This window comes from Tachysurus vachellii, chromosome 9 (assembly GCF_030014155.1).
Source record: "Tachysurus vachellii isolate PV-2020 chromosome 9, HZAU_Pvac_v1, whole genome shotgun sequence".
Lineage (NCBI taxonomy): Eukaryota > Metazoa > Chordata > Actinopteri > Siluriformes > Bagridae > Tachysurus > Tachysurus vachellii.
Genome location: NC_083468.1, coordinates 3,175,882 through 3,184,264, shown reverse-complemented (window position 1 = coordinate 3,184,264; position 8,383 = coordinate 3,175,882). Strand labels below are relative to the sequence as shown.

General features: G+C 42.5%; 1 long non-coding RNA gene across 1 annotated transcript; it reads left to right on the top strand.

Moving 5' to 3' along the window:
- Positions 1 to 4,440: 4,440 nt before the first annotated feature.
- LOC132851591 (uncharacterized) lies at positions 4,441 to 6,716 on the top strand. Its single transcript, XR_009649045.1, has 2 exons — positions 4,441 to 4,549; positions 4,636 to 6,716. It is a non-coding gene; the product is annotated as an uncharacterized LOC132851591 (long non-coding RNA).
- Positions 6,717 to 8,383: the final 1,667 nt, after the last annotated feature.

Genomic DNA, 8,383 nt, shown 5'->3' with positions numbered 1-8,383 from the left:
CAGAGTTACATCCCTCACACTCATAACTAACCACCATTTCTACTGTAGTTACTGAATAATTCATAGTCAGATGCTAAATAATATGATTTAATATGAATGAATAATCAGCGAGTTCTTTAAGGGGTTAATCAATTTCCATCTGAGTGACAGTCCCAAAACTAAAAGATTAATATTAACGCAACAAGGATGGTCAATTATTTAGTACAACCTGACAGAAGATCTTTTATGTTTAAGTAAGGGATGATCGTTAGGGATTCTCATGCTTAGAATTTGTGCTATAAAGCATTAAAAATTCTCAAGATCCGTCTCCTTCTTTTTTGTTTGGTAAAGCGTTTGAATCGGTGTGAAAAATGCAGCGTAGAAAACCACAACAGAGAGGATTTTCATGCACTGAAGACTATTTATACATGCGTGTACACACACACACACACACACACACACACACACACACTGTCCTGCGAGAGCCAACATCTGCGTCAAATATGATACCTTCACATATTAGTACACCTACCCGTGTTGATCTCCATGGCAACGCTACCTGAAGGCCTCGTGACACGCATGGCAATTGTAATTCCATGCTGCTCTTAATATTTCCCATGCTTGCACTCTTTCTCTCTCTCTCTCTCTTTCTCTCTCTCTCTCTCTCTCTCTCTTTCTCTCTCTCTCTCTCTCTCTCTCTCTCTCTCTTTCTCTCTCTCTCTCTCTCTCTCTCTCTCTCTGTGTGTAAGACAGATGAAAACAGATAAGGAAGGAGAAAGACAGAAGAGGTGTGTGAGAGAGATTTACTCTCTCTTCCCTACTAATGGAGAGAGAGATGTGAGAATAATATGATGTAGAGGAGCAGAGACCTTGTAACTATCGACCAGGTCACACACACACCTTCCTGAAAACCATACGACTCTTTGGGTCAAGGGTCAGGCCAGGGGCTGATGGGAAATGGGATTTATATACCGCTGGGTCCTGCTAGTAGCCATTACTGTAAGTCATTTTGTGTGTGTGTGTGTGTGTGTGTGTTTCTGGGTGGGTGGGTGTATGTGAATCCTTAAGAGACATTAACGCTAAGGATGAAGAAAGGATGATGTAATGTGTGATGTTTCAGTTCGTAGGCAAAACCATTGCTAGTGTGAAATACAGTCTCCTGAACCTTCTCCTTGACTGAGCACATCACACACAGCTGAACACACCGTCTCTCGTTTACCTCCTCACCTTACAGATTGTGACGTCATCGAGTAATTCAGTTCAATGAAGTTCAAGTGAAATGAAATGAAGCTTAAATAACGAATACTGAATGTTCACGGATCCGTTCTTTCATTGGAGTACTGAATATATGGAATAATGTAAAGGTGCCATTTCTGGCAGTAGTGCAGCTACAAACCACAGGATTATATTCATCAGTTAACGTTCTGATACGTTGTCGATCGTGTAAACGCGAACGACTCGTTCACATGGACTGTATAGTCGGAGCTCTGTGTAAAAAAACTGTAAAATTGTTGCTATGGCGACGTTTTCTCTGAAGAGACTATTATTTAATAGAATTGGAAGGAGTCTCCGGTGTCAGTCGTCTCTACCGGTCAGGTGATTACCAGGTTTTCCAACACTGAAGTCTTTAAACTTTGAGGTTCAAGCTGCATTTATTTTGTCTTATGAACTTCAAGAAACTTCTTGTTTTGCAGACATCAATTGGTTGATCTTAAACTCTGGCACTTGGTGATAAATGTACAACGTTGTAGTGTGTAGTGTGCAGTTACCTCCAGTTACCTTCAGTTACCTCCAGTTTCCTCCAGTTACCTCCAGTTACCTTCAGTTACCTCCAGTTACCTTCAGTTACCCCCAGTTACCTTCAGTTACCTCCAGTTACCTCCAGTTACCTTCAGTTACCCCCAGTTACCTTCAGTTACCTCCAGTTACCTCCAGTTACCTCCAGTTACAGTACTTCCAGTTACCTTCAGTTACCTCCAGTTACCTTCAGTTACCTCCAGTTACCTCCAGTTACCTTAAGTTACCTCCAGTTACCTTCAGTTACCTCCAGTTTCCTCCAGTTACCTCCAGTTACCTTCAGTTACCTCCAGTTACCTTCAGTTACCTCCAGTTACCTTCAGTTACCCCCAGTTACCTTCAGTTACCTCCAGTTACCTCCAGTTACCTTCAGTTACCCCCAGTTACCTTCAGTTACCTCCAGTTACCTCCAGTTACCTCGAGTTACAGTACTTCCAGTTACCTTCAGTTACCTCCAGTTACCTTCAGTTACCTCCAGTTACCTCCAGTTACCTTAAGTTACCTCCAGTTACCTTCAGTTACCTCCAGTTTCCTCCAGTTACCTCCAGTTACCTTCAGTTACATCCAGTTACCTTCAGTTACCCCCAGTTTCCTCCAGTTACCTTCAGTTACCTCCAGTTACCTCCAGTTACCTTCAGTTACCTCTAGTTACCTCCAGTTACCTCCAGTTACCTAGCGTTACCTCCAGTTTCCTCCAGTTACCTCCAGTTTCCTCCAGTTACCTCCAGTTACCTCCAGTTACCTCCAGTTACCTTCAGTTACCTCCAGTTACCTTCAGTTACCTCCAATTACCTCCAGTTACCTCCAGTTATATCCAGTTACTTCGTTACATCCAGTTACCTCCAGTTTCCTCCAGTTACCTCCAATTACCTCCAGTTATCTCCAGTTACCTCCAGTTATATCCAGTTAATTCATTACATTCAGTTACATCCAGTTACATCCAGTTACCCCAGTTACATCCAGTTACATCCCGTTACCCCCAGTTACTTCCAGTTACACCCAGTTACCTCCAGTTACTTCCAGTTACATCCAGTTACCTCCAGTTACTTCCAGTTACCTCCAGTTACATCCAGTTACCTCCAGTTACATCCAATTATATCCAGTTACCTCAAGTTACATTCAATTATATCCAGTAACCTCCAGTTACATCCAGTTACCTCCAGTTACATCCAGTTACCTCCAGTTACATCCAGTTACCTCCAGTTACATCCAATTATATCCAGTTACCTCAAGTTACATCCAGTTACCTCCAGTTACCTCCAGTTACATCCAGTTACAAAAAACTAAAGCAAGGCAAAGAACTTTAGCTCACTGCTACCAGACAAATGCACAAGAACTGTTATTAATTTCTTTTTTAAAATGCCAATGTTATCAGTTTAATGTGCTTCTTTAAATAATACACACTCTTTGCTTCTTGCTTGTTTTTGTCTCTTCTCCCACATTTCTTACTTACATATCTGACACACACTCATACACGGAGACATAAAGTTCACTTTTGACTTTTGACTTTGGATTCATTTCACTTCTGACATTGTTCTGTTTATCCTGTGCTTTAGTTCGATGCCTTATGACAGAATACACACAATTTACACACGTTACATTTCTGTATAGAGATAAATTGCACTCAATCGTACCGAGAAAACCTCTTAACACCATCACAGTGCTATTTTTACTGTTACGCTCTTTTTCGCTTTCTGATTATTTCAAGCACTTCGGCGATGCCGGTCGGGTTTTCCACACGGATACACGGATACAGGAAAACGACAGCAAATAAGACAGAGAGGGAGAGATATGGTGGATAAGAAGAGATGGAAAGGAATATAATAAGTCAAAAAAGCTTAAAGGAAAAGTTATTATTCAGACCCCATACAACGTAAACAGTCTTTAAGAGCCAATTAAATACATAAGGGATGTTCCTTGTGGAATTATATTGCGCTAAATAAACACACAAAAGACACGCTCTTGTGGGTACCACATCAGTGACAAAGCATCTGTTCCATAAAGCTTTAGTTTAATACCTTTATTTCTGATGAATGATGGATGTTTTTTTGGTTTACACCATACACTCATAAATTACACACAACTTTGCATATTCATGCTGTTCTCTCTCTCTTGCTAATAAAGTTCATTTGCATCATGGTCACCTCCTGTTTCAGGGGGCTTCATGCTCAGTTTGCCTGAATAAATAATGCAGAAAGGGAAGTGAAAAAAAGAGGACAGAAGGGGAAACAACTTGTTGAGGCCTACTTGACAGGAGTTCAAAATCAAGAATCTGCGTCTTAATGGGTGAACTAATCACGTCCGCAGCAAAGCCATCTGTTCGGTTATGAAAAGAAAGACGACCGAGTGTTTTTTACCGAGCGTCTGTGCTCGAGCTTACGAATACATCTGTGTTTGTGTGTGTGTCCGTCAAAAAGGAAAGGAAATACAGATGAAAAATAGAACCGAGAGAAGTAGAGACAGAAAAAGGGAACGAGCCCTCGTTAGGTAAAGTGAGAGGCTGCGGGGGGAAGGGCCTGATGCGGAGTGGCGAATGAGCTCGGCGGTCATGTGAGGTTGGCACAGTGCCATCCACTCAGCGCTGGCGCTAGCGAGCGAGTGTAGGCACGCGGGCATCAGTGAGAGGAAGGGAGGAGAGACAGAAAGAGAAAGACTCGTCAACCAGCTGCCATCACTATCAGAGAAGTGATTTGTGAGGTTGAATGTTGGAAGGAAGTTCGGAAAAGTTCAAGGTGGTTCTGGAATTCTTCCGGCACTAAAGAACATCCAAATTGTAAGTTTTGGATGTTGGTGTTTGCTCAAAGCGATTGAGATGAGAATTATGGTTCGGTTCTAACATGTGTAGTGTTTTTCTTCCAGGGGCACTTGGAAAATCAGGAAGAATCGGTACTAGCAAAATGTTTCTGTCATCTCGTCTCTCAACACCTCCTCACATGGTCTGCCTGCCATCATGGTTCCTCTCCGCAGCTCGCTAATCATCGATACCTTTGGCACGTGGCGAGGTAGCATCCATTGGTATTTCTCCGCGCGTCTTTGTGTTGGCACCTCGCATTAGCACTTGCTAACGTTCGGCGGTGTGCCAGGATCTCTTCTGTGCCGTCTGGTGCCCGAATCATGGCATCGTTTCAAGAATGGCACGGTGCCAGCGTGTCTCCGCAGCGATGGCTCCTGACACGTGCCGCTTGGCAAAGACAAAGAGCCCGAGGGACAAGAAACAGAAAACAAAAGAGCGACAAACACTCTGATCCGACAGCTTAATTAACACCGGTGGAGTTTGTTGGGTTAATTAGGGTGACAGATTTGTTCGGGATGAAGGAATGTGGCAGCAACGAGTGTGAAAACACAAACGATGGGCGAGTACAGATGAGTGAAGGAATGCTGGCGAATGCGGGGACTGCGAGTCGAGCCGTGCCCTCGGCAGTTTGGTGCCAATGATGTGTAGTGTGTGTTTCGGTAGAGGAATAATGCTGCAGCATCGCCAGCTTTGTATGATCTTGGCTCATGGAATCTGGGAACAGATTAAAAATGGGGGAGGAGACGTAAGCAACTAACAGGAGAACCAGGAAGGCCTTGGATTTATTACCCAACAATGATTCAGCAGAATGGAGCCGTCATGTTGTAGTGATTGCACTCTTTATTACGGATTGTTGTTCTGTGATACAACATACGAATGATTATCCACCAACAGGATGGAGTAGTTACTTGGGACATTTAAGAAGTTCTCATCGTATTCATCATGGATAAAGGCTCGAGGTCTTTGACCTCATGATGAACCTCCTGTGCTTTGAGAAACAATGTGCTGAGACTCTGAAACCCTCTGAGATCCTCGATCTGCATGTTTCACGTGGCTCTGATGTATGAATAATGCACATTACTTTCTCTCTCCCCATCTCTCCATCCTTCTCTCATCTCTGCACTCTCTACAGGGAGGGATTTCTAGACATTTATGCTTCATGTCAGGATGTTGCACTGGCATCACCTCCTCACGTCCACGGTTTGAGGGCGACGACCGTCAGAGGCGAAGAGTTTATTTTGGAATTTGCATTGTTTATCGACGAAACTATGCTCAAGGCGAGTGGAAAAACAAACATTAACAACCGTGCGAAATTAGCGAACTCATTCGTCATGCCTGAAATTTCTTCTTTTTTTTTTATTTATTTTTTTTTTAGGTAAAGCGTTTGAGCAGGATTTAAGCGTGGATATGCTAATCTAGTCGCGTTAATGAGGTTTGGATCATCAGTGTTCTCGTCTCTCAGCTCGGTTGGGGATCTTAATTTCAACTCATCTTCATTATGCAAATGGATTTAAAAAGGGAAAAAATGGACCAACAAAAAGGGCGGGTGCGGTCAAAAGAGAGATCGTTTAGAGAGCGAGACGGAAATTATGTTCAGTATGGTGGTTTTTATGCTTTGACTTGAAGCACAGGCGAATTATTTCTCATCTATTCAGGAGTAACAACATGGAGGATCAATCCAGAGGATACTTGTGCTCTTTTCTCCCCCTGGATACGACTGTTGCACCAGTTGTATGATGAAGGGACAGAACAGAAGATGGAATTAACCAAATTAAAAGGAGGGAGAGAATGGTTAATATCCTGTGCTTAATCATGGCACATGAGATTGGCTGTATGCATGTCTCATTTGCATCTCATTAAATTGCACCTGCTGAAAGGGGGAGGAGAGTGAAGCTGCTTTCGAATAGATATAAGGCAGCTCTTATGGGGATGTCTGTTGTAGCTAAAATGCATCATTCTGAATTCACAACTTCTTTCTGTGCATTGATTTGGTGCCAAATCAATTACAGGGCCTTTATATTAGTTTAGTTCGGGGTTTAGAGTATTATTGTGGAAGCATTAAAACCTGTGACATAAAATATGAACTCTGTGCATTACTTATGTAGAAGAAGGGTGATTTACACACACACACACACACACACACACACACACACACACACACAATAAAAACAAAAAACAAAAAAACAAAGAAAACAGACACTTTGTGTATGATCATATCAAGGTATGATCATTTCACATGAAATTTTATGTTAAGAAGATGTAAAACCCCTGACGTGTGGCTTGTGGCCGCTGCTTTAATGTATGCGTGATTAGTATGCAGCTCGGTGTGTTCTTTAATAGAAGTCCTGGTGAACACTATTGTCTCTAATACTAAAATGTGCCATCTGCCCGGCTGCTGAGGCTGGCCTTTCTCTTTTGTGATGAACACAATGGGCTATTCTGCAACTGGACGTCCACACATAACTAAAATATATCATGCTTCGCTCTGCAGGCCTGAAACAACCAGAGCAAAAGGAAGGGAATCTGGTACAACACGTGACTCGTGTAAACAATAGTGATGGTGATAATAAAAAGGAATATGAATCGTTGTCTTGTAGTTATTATTTAAAACAACAACAACAACAACAACAGTGCAACTTGTTTTAAATGCAAATGCCTGCCAAGATAACATCTAAAACAAAGAAATGACCAAGCAGCAGTTGTGACCTTAATGTAATTACTCCCTGACGGATGTATTTAAATGTGTGTGTAAACAATGAGCCGGGAGAAGTGTGTGTATGATAGAAACGTCTGCATCGATTACCCGCTATGAATGTGAGATGTTTAATCTCGTTAAAAATCTCATGCCTAAATTAGACTCCCTCAGCAGCTTTTTAAATTGGGCTATCCATCATGCATAATGAAGAAGTGACAGTACGTGGATGTGTATATGAGATGGAAAGCTTGGGTGGGGTATGTATGTATGTATGTATGTATGAATGTATGTATGTGTGTGTGTGTGTGTGTGTGTGTGGGTGTGGGTGTGGGTGGGTGCTAATATAAAATGATATAAAAATATTTGTGCATTAGGTCTGCCGTTGTGAGCGGAGCCCGTGTGCAGAATAACACTGCAGCAGTATTCCTGAATAACAATTAGGAATACACAAATCACTTCCCTGTTGTGAACGACGAAGCAAATCTGGAAGCGTTGACAAATACAGGTCACAGGCTGGGGATTTACTTGAAAAAGAAAGGAAGAGAAAAAAGAAAGAAAAGAAACTATAGAGAAACACATGTGGTGCCTGGCTGCCACCTGGTGAGATGTCATGTATCATTAAGTGTATGTTTGTCTGGCACACTTCTCAGTGTTATCAACCCCGGACAGAGCCGCACAACTACTATTACTATGCAGCCGTCTTTTCTCATGTTAATGACTCTCTACACCCTCCCTCTCTCCCTCCCTCCATCCCTCCCTCCCCGACACCACCCGTGCACCACCCTGCTCATATTTCCGCACTCTTACACATACTACTATTACTACTACTATTTTTTTCCACCTCAGTCTCTCCTGTCTTTAGCTTCTGAAGCCTTTCCTAATCTTTGCAGCATGCACATTCATCCATCTTGGCTCTCTCTGTGCTGCGGGTTGCAACGCCCGCATCTCGGCTCTTTTACACACACAGGGTCAGAGATTTAGCATAATTTATCACATCAGCATCAGTGTGAGATATTCACGGTGGCCACGCGCAGCCTGTTCACGCTCCTGCTGCTTCTGATTAGCATCTCATTTCACACGGCCGACTTTCTAATAAAAAAAAAAAAAACTACTACTAC